The sequence below is a fragment of the Corvus hawaiiensis genome, chromosome 1 (genome assembly GCF_020740725.1).
Source record: "Corvus hawaiiensis isolate bCorHaw1 chromosome 1, bCorHaw1.pri.cur, whole genome shotgun sequence".
In the NCBI taxonomy this organism is placed as follows: domain Eukaryota; kingdom Metazoa; phylum Chordata; class Aves; order Passeriformes; family Corvidae; genus Corvus; species Corvus hawaiiensis.
The window spans coordinates 68,157,252-68,175,210 of record NC_063213.1 but is presented as its reverse complement, the minus strand read 5'-3'; the positions used below and the strand labels follow the sequence as shown (position 1 = coordinate 68,175,210).

Sequence of the window (17,959 nt, the reverse complement as noted above, 5' to 3'; positions counted from 1 at the left end):
CATCTCTGTGCCAAATGTAGCCCCACATTCGTGCAGGAGATAGTCAGGCACGGGCAGTTAAAGCAATAACTGGGCTGTGGCACAGCTGCCCTGGGAGTGCCATCCCTCTCCCATCCCAGCTTTTACTGCTGTGTTCCTTTATTCGGATACATCGCCCTCTCCATTTAAACAGCAAACCCAGCAGGGCAGGAAATGACAGCCCATGCTCTTGCCGAGCCAACAGAAACGGAGCTAAAGTGGAAAGCCTATTTTAAGAGTGAAGTACAATATAAAGAGGTTGCATTTATTTCCAGACCAGACGTTACAAACCCAGGGAATTCAGAGTTAAAGTTATGCTTAAAATAAATTCAAACTTGTTGAAGTGTGGCAGTGTGCTACCAAGGCATACAAATAGCCTTAATTTTGCCCTGCGGTGACACACAGCCGTATGACTGTGATTAAAATGCTTTAGTACTTGTGCTCCTGAACTAGATTACCCTGATAAATACAATTTTTTTCCATATTCGCTTGCTTTTCTCCTCCCCCAACAACCCTGTGCCCCAGATATTGCCACTAGCACAGATTTCACTGCCTACTAGGAAAAAAAAAAAGATATATATCACAGGTCCTTCACATCTGTAATGGGAGCCCCGGGCTAAGTGTTGTCTTGGAAATACCCTCCCTCCTACCATCAGATCCGCAGCCACTCCTGCCCAAGGCTCTGGAGAGCACAACTGAAGTGTGCACCAAGTGATCATTTAGCCCTGCTGAGGAGAAGGGAAGAGCTTTCCTCACACCTTTGATACCACTGTAATCTACACTCATGTATTTATTTTACAAGCCCATTAAAACCTTGGGTTTAAAGTGTAGAGAAAATAAAAGAGAGAGAGAGAGAGAGAAAGAAACATCATCTGAATAAACAATTATAGTTTTTTGTCAAGGATTCAGGAGCTAATCGAGTCCAGATCTGTTCCACATTCACATTTACATGTGAAATTGTACTTACTGAGCTAGAAAAAGTCAGATTAACATCAGGAGCCAGCTCTGCCCTTCAGCTACGTAGTGCAAACTCTGGAGTGAATGAGGGCTCCCAGGGTGTAACAGAAGGCAAAGTTTGGCCCCAAATACTTGAGGGCCAGTTGGCTGAGATGCACATGAAAGTGGCTGCTCTGCACTTCAGCCCAGTTCGAAATTATTCTCCAGAAGTTGTATTTACTTAAGAGAGTGGGTGGCCCGAATTGTCACGATGTGTTCAAATATTTGGCACTAAATCACAGCTGTCCACTTATTTGCACTTTTGCTGCTGGGCAGCAGGAACACCCCTGGAATCAGTCAGCATCAGATGCATTAATGAACTAACAGATATATTATGGTTTACAGTTTGGACTTCTTTTGTTCACATAAATACACACCTCTCTGCTTGTTTCCCAGAACAGCGTATCTTCTCGAATATGTTGACTTTCAAAGCTTTATTTTATTTGGCCTTTATTAATGAGCTTGCAGAGTTTTCTGTTACACGTGGAAAAGCACCTTGCCCCTAGCAGCCTTTCTGAGCATTACACACAATCCTGGAGACGCTCAGGAGTGTGAGGGGAAATGGTCCAGCCTCCGAGAAGTTCCTCTTCACAAGCCAAAAGCCATCCTCTGCATGCAAAGATCCCAAGTAAATATGGAACCAATAACAACCACGAGCAAAGACCTTTACACAAGGAAAATATTTACAAAGTCCATGTTACAAGTCACATTGTCTGGAGGGAAATGCTTGCACCTTTGCTCTGCAGAAAGCAAGTAATTTGTTGCACCAAAGGAAAGAAAATGTTGTTATCTGGGTTAGCACTCCCAAAATTGATTCATCCCACTTCTCCACTGCCAGAAACCTTTTATAAATCACAGCTATAGCATAGGTCATGATTTAATAACTTGCCAAGAAAATTTATCCTGTGCGAGAGGGCTTCATGACCGGTGTCAATTCTTTGCAACTTGTATGCCTAATGGATGCTAACTGCAAACCATAATCATTTTTATTAAACAAATCAACAGAGTTTTTACCGGGGTAATGCTCTAGCATGGAATCAGTGGGAGCCAGGTTCTTGTGTGTGTGAATAAAACAGTTTTTCAGAAAAAAATGCTTATTTGCTGACACTGGAGTTTCTTGTGGGAATACATCACATTTATAATTAAATTTTCATCTGGAAGATTTTTCAGGTCAAAAATGGAATTTCTGGTCAGAATCATAGCAGGGAGGAACACACAGGAAGCCAGGCTCTCAACTGAGCACAGCCAAACCTCTTGCATCCCGAGGACTTGGCTTAATTATGGAGCAAGCAGCTCGTCTGCCATATGGCTGCTCCTTACCTGGTCTTGACCATTTTTGGCCATACTCTTCCAGCACCATTTCCTGGTTCTCCTTCCAGCCCCGCCAGGAGCAGAAGGTGCAAAGCCATGGACTGAAAGGATCTGCTCACTGTACAATTGTATTTTCCGGGAAGCATCCCCAAATGGGTGCCTGCCTCCAGCCGGAGAAGCACGAAGGAGCAACCCCACTGCCAGCAGCCACTCTCACCCACGCAACAGGATCTGGAAGAGGATGTCTGGCCATATCTGCCTTCCCCTCCATGTGCAGGAACACACCATATCAACAGAAAACACCTTTGGTAAGGGCATAAATGCACCTCCCTCCCTGGGAGGCTGCACGGCGTTATCTGCAGCAGTGGAAGGAAGCAGGAGAGCCGAGATGCTGGCAAGCCTTCCTATGCGCACAGCCTGATTCACCGGAACAGCCCAGCTGCTTTTTGCCACCATAATGACCATACACCAGAGCTGCAAGCCTGGTTTAGCCAGCCAGTTTGTGACACTCTTGTGCCCACAGAGTAGTACTGAATAGCTGGAAGGGGCTGGTGAGCCCCTCCACAAGCTCCTCTGCATTGCATACCTCAGCCAGGCTGCTGCAGCAGAGATTGAAACCGAGTTGTCACCAGCCCCACTGCACAGCCTTGTCCTCCGTTCACCTTCAGGAGGGCAAGTCAGAAGTGGTTCAGTTCAGCCACCGCAGTCAAATGAGTCTGAAACACTGTTAGGAGGGATTAAAATCACATGTGAGTGTGTGTGTGTGTGTGGTTTCACAACACCTCCCTCTCCCCACTGCCAGCCACACCAGTTTCCTCAAAGAAAAGCAGAACAGTAGAGCACAGACCCAAAATTATGCCGTGATGCATTAAAGCCTTGTTTTCCCACTGCTTAAAGAACTGACCCAGCCCACTCAAATGTTCCCAGCATATTTGAATTGTGAGTCAGAGACCACAATGGAGATACTTGCCTATCTTGACAAAGTTTTAGTATCTCCTGCCAAACAGCAATCACAGATTTTTTGCTCTGTCACTCATGAGTCTTGTTCCTGCTTCTCTAACCACACAAAACACACTGTCTCATTGTGGAAGCCAGGATTACTGTTTGGATGCTTACCTGTAGCATCTCCAACTTTTCATAATCCCCTTCCTGAGGAGTGCTGCTAACAAACCAGATGGAAATTTGCAGGTATTGAAAGTTCAAGTCTCTGTACCGAGTGTGGAAGCAATAGAGGATGGAAAGAATAGCAATGCTGGAAAGTGAGGCCAGGAAACACTTCATCTTTGCAGGCAGGATCTAACATTTAAAATGAATAATAAATCAAGAACAAGATTTCCACAGACTGGTCTGGCACCTCACTTAGCAAAACACCCTGAGGCTTAGGAGTTAATCTGTGATGGACCCTTCCTTGCGCTTCATTCGACATAGCTAAAGCAATTGCCTGTCATGAGTTAGCATCCAGAGTGGCAAAATAACTCTTTTCAGTTGCAGTGGCAGGCCTGCAGCACTGAGCAGGGCTCCATGTTCTTCCATACCCCCCCCCCCACCACCACCATGTCATCCAAAGAGCCATACAGCCCTGCTCGGGGCAGAAAGATTATTATTTTACTCATTGTAGGTCACACTCATTTCCTATTTGTTCATTTTCCTACACAATCACGAGTGCTAGAAACATTTTTTCCTAATTAGCTTCCCCCCACCGGCCCTTTTTCTTCCATCAAAAGGCACGATTCTCACACAATCTGAGCACTCTGGCAAAAAGGCACGAGGGCTTCAAGGAAATCCCCCAGTAACAGAGTGCAAGGTTTGATCTGCAGTGAGCAGAGCTGGCAGCCCTGCAGTGCACCTCAGCATGCCAGCTGTTGCTCCAGTGGTGGAGCCACATTGGGAGGAATTCAAGGACCAGCAGCTGAGAAAAAAAGTCAGACACGACCAAACCCTCCAACGTTACATGAGGTCGAGGTTGTGTGTGTGCACCTGTGTGAATTTGCTTTATTTTCCTTTTTTTTCCACCACAACTAGGCTCAGTATTTCTTCAGAGGATTCATGCTTGTACTTGTACCAAGAAATCATTCCCATTATCTCCTCCATCGCCTGGGCTGCAGTGCAGGGAGCAGCCTGCTGTTATCCATCCCTGCTGTCTGGGGTTTGGGACAGCTGGGCTGCAAGGCTGCAGAGATGGAGGAGTTTCCGGGCTCTGGGGTGCACAAGGAGGAGAGAGATCATTTTGTGTGCTGCTAATCTGTCTCTGCAGGAGCACTGTTTTCGCCTCTGTAGCACCTGCCATGGGGCGCCTGGGGGTGGGACACAGAAGCAGGAAGAAAAATAACTTCAAGCAAGATTTACTCCCTTCCTTATTAGTTAATGCTTGCCAAAAAAAAAATTACACAGAGGCAGGGGGTTGAATAGGTCTGAGTGGACTTCACACAACTGATGTAAACATTACACTTTGACATCTCTCTTCTTTCAGGAAGGGGGAATCTTTGACTGAAGCTGTGTCCAAAGCCCTAGACAGAAACCCAGGAGCTCTAGGATGTTCTTCCCAGCTCCGCCTCAGGTTTGAAATTTCAGGACCATGGTGTTTTGCTGACAAACCTGAGCCGTGCCAAACTGAAGATAAAATACCAGTGATGGTTTCAAACCTCCCATCCCCCCGCCCTCGAGCACAGCACGCATTGCTCCGAGCTGTGCACATGTACTGACCTCTCCCAGCTTGGTCCTGGTGACAGGGTGATACACGGCCCAGACCTGCACTCCCTAAATGCCCCACAGGCTCTCATCTAGCACAGAGACAGGCACTGGATGTGCATAACATGGAACAAGGAAGAAAAAGAAGCTGTTGCACTGTGTAACAAATATAGATCTTAATACAAATCTCATATGAGCTGAAAGAAAAATCCTGTTATATGGCCACAGTAGGTCGGACCAGCTAATGCAGGGGGATGCAGTGCATTTTTAGAGCACGTTTTTCTGGACTACAAGCTTTGGAAAGTGTTTCTGGAGGGTGAGCCAACCTCTCACAGTGTTTGGCCCAAAAATATTTAAGGCGTGCTCTTCTCAGAAAAGGCGTTTTAAAGGAATCTGGATTGCAATCTGAATGCAAGCAGCTTCTTTCAGCTCTCCATCGTCAGAGGCAGTGCAAGCAGATCAGGCAATTCAAGAGGCATAAGCTGGCCCTGGTAAAGTCTCAGCCCTCAGCTTGCTCCTTAAGCCAAAAATAAAGAATATGTCTGCAAAACCATTGCATATTCACCCGGTAAGTTTGTAATGCTGTTTGTTGGAGCAGTGGCTGCCACCAGTGCACACCACAGTGCTCTCCTGGTTTCATGCAACCACCAAGCCATCAGCTGGGCCGTGAGAGTGTCAGCTGCTGCTTGCATTACAAAATCTGGAAGGGATGGAACCTGAAACCAGAGAAGCAGCAAACAAGGGCCGCAGCAGAGCAGGATGGGCTGCTCACCAGAAGTACCTCCAGCACTTAGGAGATGACAGATTTTCTGGGCACTCAGAAAACCTACATGAGCACATGCATTTGCACGATGTGCAATGAACCACTGGCTCTGCTCTTTTGACAAGGGCATGTAGTGATGGGACAAGAGGTAATGCTTTTAAACGGAAAGTAGATTTAGATTAAATACTCGGAAGAAATTCTTTACTGTGAGTGTGGTGAGACACTGGAACAGGTTATTCAGACAAGTTGTGGATGCCCCATTCCTGGAAGTGTTCAAGGCCAGGTTGGACAGGGCTTTGAGTAACCTGGTCTAGTAGAAGGTGTCCCTGCCCATGGCAGAGGGCTTGGAACTCAATGATCTGTAAGGTCCCTTCCAATCCAAACCGTTCTGTAATTCTGTGATGGCACATGAGACTATGAGAGCACCATCTCCTCACGTCTGACATTCAGACCCGAGGACTTCAGAGGCCTAGAACAGGGGGTGCCCCTCTCACTTGCCCCTGCTAACTCACAGCAGTTGCAAGGGAGGCAGCAGTACATGTCCCTGCTCCCACCCACTGCTGGAATCACCAGCAATCCACCAGGCTGTCACGCCCTTACGAGAGGGCTTGGCAGAGCAGCTTCCCCAGCCAAGGCAAGGTTTGTATCAGGGGCTAAAGATCAAACTGTATCTATCTCTGAACACACCTTTGTTAGTTTTGGCTGCACCCTTTCAGGTATCACCTGCCTCCCCAGGCAAACACGTTCCTATCCCGGGTGCCAGAGGCCTGCTGCGCTCCTCCAAGGGCTGCATCCGCTTGCCAGGAACCTGTGCACCTACTGCATCCACACCAGTGGCCAGCAGCCAGGGAGGGAGAGCCCCAGCACTAATGTGGCTGCAGCAAGGATGTTGCAGGGAGCAGAGGAAGGAGCTGAAAGCAGATTCATGGTCAGGCTGCTGCTTGGCTTTGCTGGAAACTGGAGTGGAAAACTGGCACCGGCATCCAGCCACCCCAACAAACATTGCATTCATATGCAGAGCTACAGAGCAAACGATCTGTCAGTTGTTCATCTGGAGAACAGGTTTCACCAGCCTGGATTAAATGATTATGTTGCCGCAGCATGTGCTTCTGGCTGCTCCTGGAGATAAAGGAAGTAAGGCACAAGGAGCCTTACAGGAGAGAGGCCTGACCCTGCAACCCAGCTCCCAACACCTTTATGCTTGGAGAAGGTTCGGACCAGCACAGAGCATGGGGGATGGGTAGCAAGTGTGTCTAAAAGGATGAATTTTGGTGCTGATGCGCTGAAATCGCTAACGCAAGAAAACACTTCATTCAATCGAGAACAGAAGGTGCACACTTTACCTCCAATTACTGCCTCCAGATGTGCACCAGACTGGCTGTATTTCTGAGCCTGCTGCTCCTCATTCCCACAAAGCTGAAGGCAGGGGGAGTGCAGTTGGAGGTCTAACAGCACACGTGCAACTCCACCAGAGCCTGCGTCCTGCCTCCACAAAACCCCTGTTGAGCGACTCCCTTAGGATGAAATTGCAGCCGACTTCATTCCAGGCCATGAGCATATGTCTGGCTACGGACATTACTGCAAGCACACAAGGAAAAAAAAAAAGAAACATAAAGGAGAAAGTGCGAAAAAACACTGGTAATCCAAGTGCAGTTAGGATAATGGGTGTTTTCCTGCACAGAAAAAGGCTACTTTGCTACCTTTGGCAGTCTGGCCAGCTTCCCCGCATTAGTCTTTTGCAAGACAGAAAAGAAAGGCTGGCACCAGCTTTGCAGACTCAAAACCAAGCTATTGCACCAAACCCATGGACCCCAGCAGCACCCCCTGAATCCCTCTGGAGCCCACAAGGGCAAAAAGCAGAGGCCCAAAGAGCTAACACAGCAATTTTAGGACACTCACAGACTTCAAGGGGCCTTGAACCCTTGTACCAGGGAGCCCAAGGCATCTTTTTCCGCTCTGTGGCCTTTGATGGGTCACCAGAGTTCACTCCATGTCCCCATCTTTCAGGGGATGATTTGTCTGTAGTGAGTGCAGTGAAAGGCACAGCGATGCAGTCACACCACAGTGTGGGCAGCAGGAGCCGGAGCCACCACCCTCTGCTCCCAACATGTTTCACAAGATGAGCAGTAGCAGCAGCACTGCTGCTTTCTTATTTGCCTTTTTTTCCCCTCAGAAAGTGCAAACCCGTGCTCTGAGCATTGGGAGCTGTTACAAACGCTGCTCTGGGGAGACGTCCCCACAAACAGCCTGCAGCGAGCATCCAGCACCCAACACTCCCAGCTCAAGCACATGCAGGCTGGCAAATCCCTGAGGCATCCAAAGTAAGGTCTTATCAATGGGAAGTGCAAGACAGGCCTAAACAACACTGAGCTGCCCTCCCCACCTCGAGTGGCCATGAAAACATATAGGATTTGTCCAGCTGGGATGGCTCCCAATCAGGCATTTATGTTTATGGCTCATGGACAGCTTTTCAAAAATATATCCCAGTGCATGCACAGATGTACTCCAAGATACACTTATATGCACAAGCACATGACCTACGAGGTGGGTTAGAGCTGAAGTGACTCAGCCTCCCCGTTACAGGAACAAAATTAGCAACCACTCACAGACGTCTTATGTCTTAGATGGGGCTAGATGGCACTGTAAGTTAGTTAATGTCCCTTTGCCTCAGGAGGTTTCACTTTGGCATTAAGATCAGTGGAAAACCAGGAAAGCTGGTACTCCCTAGGGTATATTTTCCAGAGCTGGGCGAGTAATTCACACCAACAGCCTGATTCAACATATTTTCAAGGTACCTAGTTAGGAGCTGTGTCCAGTAATTTAGTCATTCTCTGGAATTTACTTATTTTTTTGAGAAAATAGTTCTTGGCTTGACCGCATTTAGACATATGTTTTCTTCAAATACTTGGCCTACATGTTCCCTTCTTTAATTTATCCCATTTCTAGTCATTAACCCCTGCCCCCCCACCCCCGTTGTTCCCATGCTGGATCCCTCTACCTCTCCCGGGAGAACTGTGATGAAATGACATTCACCTCCCAGACCTCCTGGCACATCACCCCTTCTCTTCAGGATCAGCCCAGCGGGGCAAAGAGCCCTTTGGCCCGGAGACCCTGAATCACTTAAGGATGCACAGCTGAAACGGAGCAAAGCAAAGTGGTGGAGGGAGGCGAGGACCGGGCTTGAAGGGACAGTGCCTGGCTGTATTCAGGTCAGAGCATTCCGGTCCCACGGCCTCGGGTGTCTGCCTGAGCTGGTTGGGAGACGAACTTGTAGGGATCTGCCCTAATCTCACACCCAGACCTTCCAGAGCCTCTGCACTCCGGCGAGCACGCTGTGGTTGATGGCACCGTGCCACCGCGAGGGAACGGCATCCACGTGGCTGGGGAGGAAGGGGGACGTGCAGTCCTGGTGCAGCGCATCTGCCCCTGGGGCTGGGAAGAGCGTGGCCACCTCTTTAACAGAGACCCTATCCATCTAGTACTCCGATAGGTATCTCTCTCCCATCAGTTACCAAAGGGAGCAACCCTCTAGGGAAGAAAAAAAAAAAAAAAAAAAAAAGCACACCAAACCCCCCAAAACCCCAAAACACTCTTCCTAGCACAGGATCCCATCAGCTCTGTGACCGCCTGGGTCATTCATGCCTGTGAATCGTTTCCCCAAGTAACAGATTAGTCACGTACATTTGCAATGGCAGAGATTCTGCCAAATAGCTGAGGAGCGGGGCAGGAGAACAGCAGCATGACAAAAACAGGCAGAGAAGGGGAGATGAGAAACAAAATGTTTCTTCCTTTTCTCCCATGCCCCTTTGGTTTTCAACAGCTTTTGCATGCACAAGCTGCTAAACAGCTGCATCACGTGGCGCTGAAATCCAGGCGCTATCTGGCCAGAGACTTGGACAACCCTGCCTTTCCTTTTTCACCCCCGGGCTGGCAGAAGCATTGCCCAGCAGCCAGAACACTGACAGCTTCTCTAAAGTTGGGACCAAAAGCCTCCCATAGTAGGAACAATGTTTGGCAACTGGGAAAACCTCTCACTTGAGCTCCCATCTTCTGAGTGACTGACAAATGCCAGACCCCGGCAGGGCTGACATAGGCTCGGGCTGCAAAGTGTCCCGCTCAGAGGCAAGTCACTCGGAGAGGAAAACAAACGGGTAAAGGTCCCCAGAAATCCAGCTCCTGGTTAGTACGTGGCTTACTGCAAACAGTTACTTCCTTCTTCCAGTAACAGGCGTGAAAAATCACCACTGTCATCCGAGCAGCAGTGTGCGGAGCTGCGAGCAGGTCAGACTGCTCCTCTGTGCTGTGCATGCTTGTGTCAAACTGCCCCTGTCCCGACAACCTTCCAGCCACAAATGCCCCGGTAGGTAACAAAGAGGGAGATTCAAAGCAAGAACCTGAGTGATCCAGTAACAGGGGGGAAAAATGCAGGCTGTTTCGGGTCATCTAATTTGTGCATACATTCCCAGACACTCAGTCTGTCCCTTGTAGTTCAGGGAAATGCTAAACGGGCAGCATGGCCTGAAGAAACTGTAAGGAGGGGAAAAGCAGACGAGTGCCTGGGGGAAAGCTGATGAGCTGGTTTTCAAGACAAGCGTTACTACTGCAATAAGAGATAGGGACACATGTAGGCGTTCCCTGTCCTGGTAATAAATAACAGCTACAAAACTCTTATTAACCTCTGTAAAATATGTTGGTTCTGCCAGTCCATCCATCACGAATGTATCTGTTACTGCAGTACTCACTTCAGCTGTCCCAGAGAAAGACAGAAAACACAGCAGGCCGGCCACAGCATCCCACATCCCAGCCAAAGGGAGTCACAATTGCAAGGGATGCATCCTTGTTGTCATAAAAATGATGCACCCCTCTTGTATCCTCTGCTTTAGGGGGCAGCACTGAAAAAGGAGACTAAAACACAAGCATCACTTCTGAAACAGGAACTTCACCATATCACAAAATAATGGGTTTTTTTTAATGACCTCAGGAATCTTCTACCTTTCCTTCCTAGGAACAAGCAATCCTGGGGCTTGGCCTGAGCATCTGGCCCGGTGAATTCACTTGCAGTCCAAAGAAAGCCTGGCCCCATTAATCAGCAGGGATGGGAAGCGCCAAGTCTCTTCTCCTCCCACCATCCCACTTCCCGGAGGGGAATTCAAGGAACAAGTGGCCTGATACTGCCGAGAGAAGTTCTGTCCCATGCACTGCCAGGCTTCCCACGCTGTCCCATTTCAGAAGCAGCATGGGGAGGAGGAAGAAATGCATAAATCAGAGCTCTGATAGTTGGCACTACACCAGGACATAGATTAGACTACTCAATCATTTTAATTGCTATCCAACAGTAATAATCTATGTAGTTGATTTACTCTAAAACACGCATAGCACTTTGGTATGTTTACAATGCTAATTGGGAAGGTCCTCAACCAAACAGCCACCCTGGGTAGAAAAGCTGTGTATTGGGGAGATTTATTTGGTTGGCTGTTTTCAGAACTGCACTAGAATACTGTTTCTCTTAGCTTTTTTTCGCTTCAGCATATATATTTTTGTCTATTTACTTGTCAATCTCATGTATTTGGCAGACATAAAAAAATGCAGAGCAGTAACCAAAATTACACACACTTCCCATGCAACACAGGGTTATTCTTCCATGTCTTGTTTTTGTCCTGCATATTTAATTTTGTACTCCTGTGAGGACTTGGGTGCTCAGGAAGAACGCCATTTTTAGAATTACCAGACCTAAGTAGCTGCAGCTACATAAATGAGGAGTATGTCAAGACCTGAGAGGAGCCAATGGTTTTACTAGGTCATCAGTTAACCCACATGGCCAGGAGAGCAGGGTGTCAGTGAAGGAGATAATCCACCTCCAAGATGGATCCCAGCATGCCTCCATGGGAGTTTTGTACTTTACAGAGGCACTTTCCTCTCCCTAAAGAAAGGTCATAAAAAACTCATAAAGAGTTCCTTCCCCTCTACTTGCACTGTTACCACCTGTGTTATTGCAGGTAGGCACTGGGAAGGATGTTTTGGGTATGTAGAAACTGTTACCTACCATATACTAAGCAAAACCACAGGGAAAAAGACGGTGCAGCCTCTGTTCTGGCTGTGTTTATCCCACATGTCAATGAACAATAAAAACAGGGCACTGAAAAATAAACCTCACTGCTTCAAAAAGCCCCCAGGAGAGTATCTTCAATGGTATCATATTTTTTCTGCTTCTTTCTGATCCTTTTTTACTGTTGAAGTTGACATCTTTTTCCTCTTGCTGAACCAGCATTTCCTGACAGCAAACCATAGTTAGAAATTTTCCATCCAGCCCTGAAGTGGATTCCAACATTTGGTGCTTGTGTATGCTTAGGAAAAGAGGTTATTGTCAATCTCAGAAAATTATCTACATGATGTTCAAAAGCGTACTACCAGTGTGGAGCAGCACCTGCATTTGGGAAAGTCCAGACACTCTCTGGTTTCTTTGCCTCAGAGCTGGGGTCAGCTCTTCTCTGGTCACATACATTTGTAATGGTGATTTTCCTTTGCATGTTTACTGCCCAACTGACCTGTCACTTGGAAAAAAAATCCTTCCACGGGGAACACTGTCTTTTGTGACACAGTACATCCCCTTTCTAATGCCCTGGGGACATTCTGATGGTTTTAAAACCAAACATCTTGGAAAAGAGCAGTGCTCTCGCAACAAACAGCAGTACAGTCAGGCCTCAGAAGGCAAACAAGCAAGGCAGGAGCTTGTGGGAGGAGATGGTCATAAATACAATAGTCAGCTTCTTAATCATCATCCCCAGTGCCTGATAACCATTACCTTGTTTCAGCTGCCCTGTGCATAACAGTGACAGGACAGCCCTCCACATTTGGAGGACTTTACCCAGCAAAATCTCCTCAGGGATGAACAAGCCCTTAAGTGTAAACACACCCAAGGACTTTTAAAGAAGATGGAAAAGAAAAATTTCTTGTGCTGTGAGAGTCATCAGGCATGAGGCAGCCTGGGTACAGCAGCCTCGAGTCTGCAGCAGTTGCACTCAGCAACCCCAACAGTCAAGGCTTTTTTTGGGAGCAGGGATGGGCACAGTGAAAACCAGCCTGTCCTCACTCAGAATTCCTGCCTGCAGGGCACTCAAGCCAAAGCTGTCTTAATATGCTTTTAAAAGCAGGCAAATGACAAGCAAGGCAACATTTCCTTCAAAGCCCAGCACTCCTTCTCTACTGCATCGACAACTGCTATCGTCAGCTTAAGGGGCAATAATTTCACCAGGGCACAAAGCTGGTTTATGAGGGGGAGGAGGAAGAGTTAAACCAAACTCATCAACCCACCCAGTGTCATCAGCCAGCAGCTCTGAGCACACTCTCACGGGGAAGCAGCAGAAAGACACGACATCCCAGCAGCATGTCCAAGAGAGGATGTGTCCTAAAGGACACAGCTGATTCATCATCCCACTTAAGAATCTCGGGCAGTTTCAGCTGCAGAGGCCTGACCTGCTTGGCATCCAGCCGGCCGGCATCAGCTGCCTCCTGGAAAAGGGAAAGAAAAAACAAAAAGCTTTGAAAAGACAGAGTAGGCAGAGGAATGGGGAGGAGGGGAAAGGAGGGAGTGTGGGGGGGAAGCGGTGGCCTTGCAGGCTCTGGTTGAATAAGAGGCTAATTCCCCCCCACTCCCCGACCGCGACTCCATCTAATTACCCTGTTTCCTCTGAGCTGATTGGAAAGTGGCCTTGCGTCTGGAAAAGGCAGTAAGCATCTTACATGCATCTGTTCCACCTAATCCCTAATAACTAGTGCCTGTGTGTTCCGGGAGAGGAGGAGGAGGTGGGGGAGGACAGGCTGGGAAGGGCCGGGAACGGTTTCCCATGTAGGCTACCATGTGGCAGAGGGCAAGGCAGCCTTGTGGCCTGGGCTGGGGGCTTTCAGGGAACTAACACTGTTCCTCTTCCGCTTGTTTCACAATCTGGAGGCCCCTTTCCTCCTTCCCCTTGCAATAATAACAAATTTTATTTAAAAAAAAAAAAAAGAGAGAGAGGGCTATGGCTGGGAATAAGGACACATTTTGCTGAGCCTCACTGCAGTTGGGATCTGTTTAAGCCACTCGTTTTCCCCTTGCCCTAATCCTGCATTATCCTTTAGGCGTGACGTTCAATTCCTGAAGGGGGGCGGGAAGTGCTCTCCAGAGCCCTGCCTGGTTTGCCCAGGAATTTGGATTGCACTTTTTATGTGCAGCTCCGGGAAGGGGCAGAGGGACAATTAGGCAGCCATTTAGTAGCCAGACAGGCACATTTTCAGCGAGCTCTTCCTAGTGGGAGCTAATTCGAGGAGAGCACAGGGATAAACATCTCCATTTGCCAGTAAAAGGATTGTCACATCTGGAATTTACACAAGTTACGAGGAGCCAGGAGCCACTATTTCGTTTCACTTGCACGGCGTCATAAAATATGTTAGCACTTTAAAAATGTTGCAGGGCAGATGGATGCAGGATGACAACAACTCCCACAACCCTGCCATGCCCTCGCCCTCCCCTGCCACCATTGGGGGATGCCAGACTCAGCCCTGCATCTTGCTCAACACCCTCAACTTTGCTCCAGCCCCTGGGAAGAGAGGCTTTTGGCCTCCAACACAGCCAGCTGGCTTCACGTCTCCACATTACAGCCCCAGGAGGCTCCTGGCTGGGAGAGGGACCTGCTGTGCCCCCTGCACACCTCGCAGGGAATGCCAGCCTTCCCCTCAGGCTCAACCCACATGGAGTGGGACTCAGTAACTGATCGCTTTAAACCAGTTTCAAAAAGATTGGCTGTGCCTCTGTGGGCTGTTTATTTCCATGAGCTTTCCACATTTATCCAGCCAGCTTTCCACTGTCTTGCTTTCGGATTTTTGCAGTTGCAAGCTTTGAGCACTCCTCCTTGCAAGAGCCTCCTCACTCATCCCTCAGCACAGTAATGGTTCCAGAGGGGGTAATGAGCCTCATGGGCTGACTTCCCATAGGAAGCCCCTGTCCTCACCCCAACAAAAACACTGGGAAGCATCCTGAAAAGAGCAGTGGGATACAGGCATCCACAGGCTGAACCCATCCTATCCAGTAAAAGTGGATATAAAAATTAAGGGGAAGAAGCTGAAGTCAATGGCCTTTGACCTTCGGCGCTACACATCTGCACACAGGCCTTAAGGATGAGCAAGGCAAAATCCAACAGCCCATAATTCTCAATTTGTTTTTTCTCTCATTTTGTCTCATGGAGAAGTGGTTACCCAAGAAACCTACTGCCCACTGATTTTTATTAGGGACCGAGCCACACTGGGTGGGAAAACCAGAAAAGAACAAAAGTCATCTCTTGGCCCACCGTGCTGGTTGTGAAACACATTGCAGAGGTAAAGGCCTTCAGGTTACCGTGTGGAAACCTGGCTGCAATTTACACCTCCTCCTCATCCTCCCTCCAAGGGACAAAGGCCTGCCTTGGGGAGGCTCACTTCACCCTGCAGAGGACTGGCAGCATCATTGCTCACTTTGCTGCTTGCTGGCAGGGCACAATCCCAGCTTTTGTGAGTCATTCACCTAGCCCAACCAGTATGGGATCCACAGCCTGGAGTCCCAGCAGTGCTCACATGAGCCTGTCGGGGAGCAAACCACGTGCCAGGGAGGGCTGCCCTGCAGTGGAATACACAGTACACACCCTGCAAGGGTGATGGGAGATGGGGAGAGTTGGCTGCCTTCTGCTTGAGCTCTCGTGACTGACCAGAAAAGTGAAGTGAAAGAGCACAATGGGAAGCTGCAAGGTCACACTTTGCTTCTAGCATTGTCCAGATCCTTCTGCAGAGCCTTCCTACCCTCCACATGTATAGCATGTCCCATGTCACTCTAACTAAAACTTAAAGCCCCTTGAAGTAAATTGGTGCAACTTTCTCATGAGTGCAGGCTCCTGACACTGTAAGATTAGCAGCTGAAAGGAAAAAAAAACACTTTAAAGTGTCTTCAAAACCTCCATCTTTAGGTAACAGATAAGTGGCATAAACACTCAAAGTAATGTGCCCACAACCACAGGCAGTTTTCTGTTAATTCAGGCTGAAGTACTCTGAAAGGGGAGGTCACCTTCCTCCCAAGCTGCAAAGATGACTTCAGGGAGGAGCTGTGACCACAGGTGTCCCTGTAGCACAGACTTGCCTGAATGTGTGAGGGTTGGCATGGAATATAAACAGTAGCGAGCAGATGGTGTTTTAGGAGGAGAAAATATCAAATTTATGGCCAGAGGTTGTGCTTACAGTTACAACTGCAGCCTCACTACCTCCTCCTCAATATTCCTACCAGCCATGCCACTCCTCTGAACACCTTTTCCACGGGCTGGTCATTGCACCCTTAGGGAAAAAAAATCCAAACAGGCCAACCTGTTCCTCAGAAGACACACTGGCATGAACTCTGCTCCCCAGCTACACCTCCAAATGACAGAAGCTGCAGAGGGGAAAGAAGGAAGAAAATTTGGCTCAAACAGATCTCCTCTATTAAAGAGTCAGCACAGGAGGAGATTTGCTTGCACCAAAGTGCCAAAGACTGCCAAAACTTACCTAGAATTTATTTGCAGAGCTGGAGGAGAGCAGGGAGGTAGACACCTAGGCTTCCCTGGGTTAGTGCTTGCAGCAAGAGCAAGTGCCCACAGTTCAGGAGCTGTGTCTCATGGTCCTGTGGTCTACATAGAATGTCAATCAGTCCCTCAATATCTTGTATTCTTTGAGATCCCTTTCAGAGCCTTTATAAGGGTATCTAAAACAACAGAGGTCTTTGCATGACAAGTTCCACAAGCTGCATACACAGACATGGTGGTTTTCAAAAGTGCTAAAGGAATAAATTCACTGTATCCTGATTCATGCTCTGCATATGGCACCATGCTCCCAGCCTAGAAGGAAATAAAATGGTTACTATATTGTATAATATTAGCTATTTTCTACTCTGCTTTCACTAAGGTCCTGTCTTTCCAGGATGAAATCTTGATATTTGGGAATACTGAGCAGATTTATTCTGACACCCATTCTCTGAGGAAAGTCTGCAGCTTCCCAAAGATGAGCTGTGGATGCAGCATCTTCATGGTCACAGCCCACTGGAGGGCATTTGTTATCACTCATCCCGGCTGAGCTAATTAATCCTCAATAGCAGTGGCTTCTTTTCATTTTCTGAAATCTGTTAAGGCAGGACTGAGTGCCCTTAACTCCTCTAATTCTAGGAGCTGGATTTTCAGCTCACTTCATGGTTTGCTTTTTTTTCTTTCACTCTTGCACTGTCTTTGCACTAAATCACATACCACAGACCATACCTTGGGAAAACTCGTATCTGCAGGCCCCTGTCCTGGCCCAGGAAAAAGCTGATTTTACATGGAAGATGACCCTACTTTGAAGGTATCCCTTCCACCCAAAATGCCTCTGAGATAAAGGCATTATACTACTGGAGTGGTGAAGCAGAGCCAAAGCTGCATGAAGCTGGGCTGACCCAGAGCATGGCCAGGACACTCGGCTCCCCTGGGAGGAGCCTGGAGATGCCTGGCTGGGGGCCAGTGCCCGTCCAGAGATGGTCTCCTTTGCGGCTGTTGATACTCAGCAATGAGTACAAAATAATGTTACATTAATGGGCTTGGGGACAGAGTGACCACTCCTGAAAATCTCAACCAAAAGTGCTCACCCAGGGCTACGTGGCAAGTGAACTGGCAGAAGCACAATCCTTCATTCTCCTTCTTGCCAGATCTCTTCTTTAGCCACAGTCTCTATGGCAAAAACTTACCTGCTGCAAATTTATGTAACAATTATGTCACCATTAGATTTCAGAAAGCACCTGCAAAATCCAGTTAACTTACCACACCAAAAAACAAGAAAAAACAAGGTACTTCAGATGAGAAGATAAAATGATGGTGTTGTTTTCAAGGGTGAAGCCTTTATAATTAAATATAACCCTCTATTTGAGCTATTAACCTAACTTTAATGGAAATCCTTGAGAACTTTACTTAATACTCTTTAATGGGAAAATGTAAATAAGGCATTTTTAAAACAGATAACGAACCTCTTTTACAAACAACAGAAGGTATTTTGCCCACACCACAAATGTTAGAGGTGATCCAACTGAGGGGCCGAACGGACACAAACCGTACACTTTTCCCTTTCTGTGTGAACTGGTGTAAATCAGGAACAATTCGACTAGTCATTAAGCATAACAGAAACACAGGC

At 47.8% G+C, this 17,959-nt stretch overlaps 1 long non-coding RNA gene across 1 annotated transcript in view; it reads right to left on the bottom strand.

Moving 5' to 3' along the window:
- Window positions 1-269: 269 nt before the first annotated feature.
- Window positions 270-17,959, bottom strand: part of LOC125328737 — a 37,652-nt gene continuing 19,962 nt past the window's right edge. Inside the window, exons 3-8 of the long non-coding RNA XR_007204827.1 lie at window positions 16,316-16,437; window positions 16,139-16,202; window positions 13,088-13,285; window positions 7,120-7,354; window positions 3,442-5,123; window positions 270-3,049 (exon numbers count right to left, since the gene is read on the bottom strand). This is a non-coding gene — a long non-coding RNA (uncharacterized LOC125328737). The remainder of the gene's footprint in view (window positions 3,050-3,441; window positions 5,124-7,119; window positions 7,355-13,087; window positions 13,286-16,138; window positions 16,203-16,315; window positions 16,438-17,959) is intronic.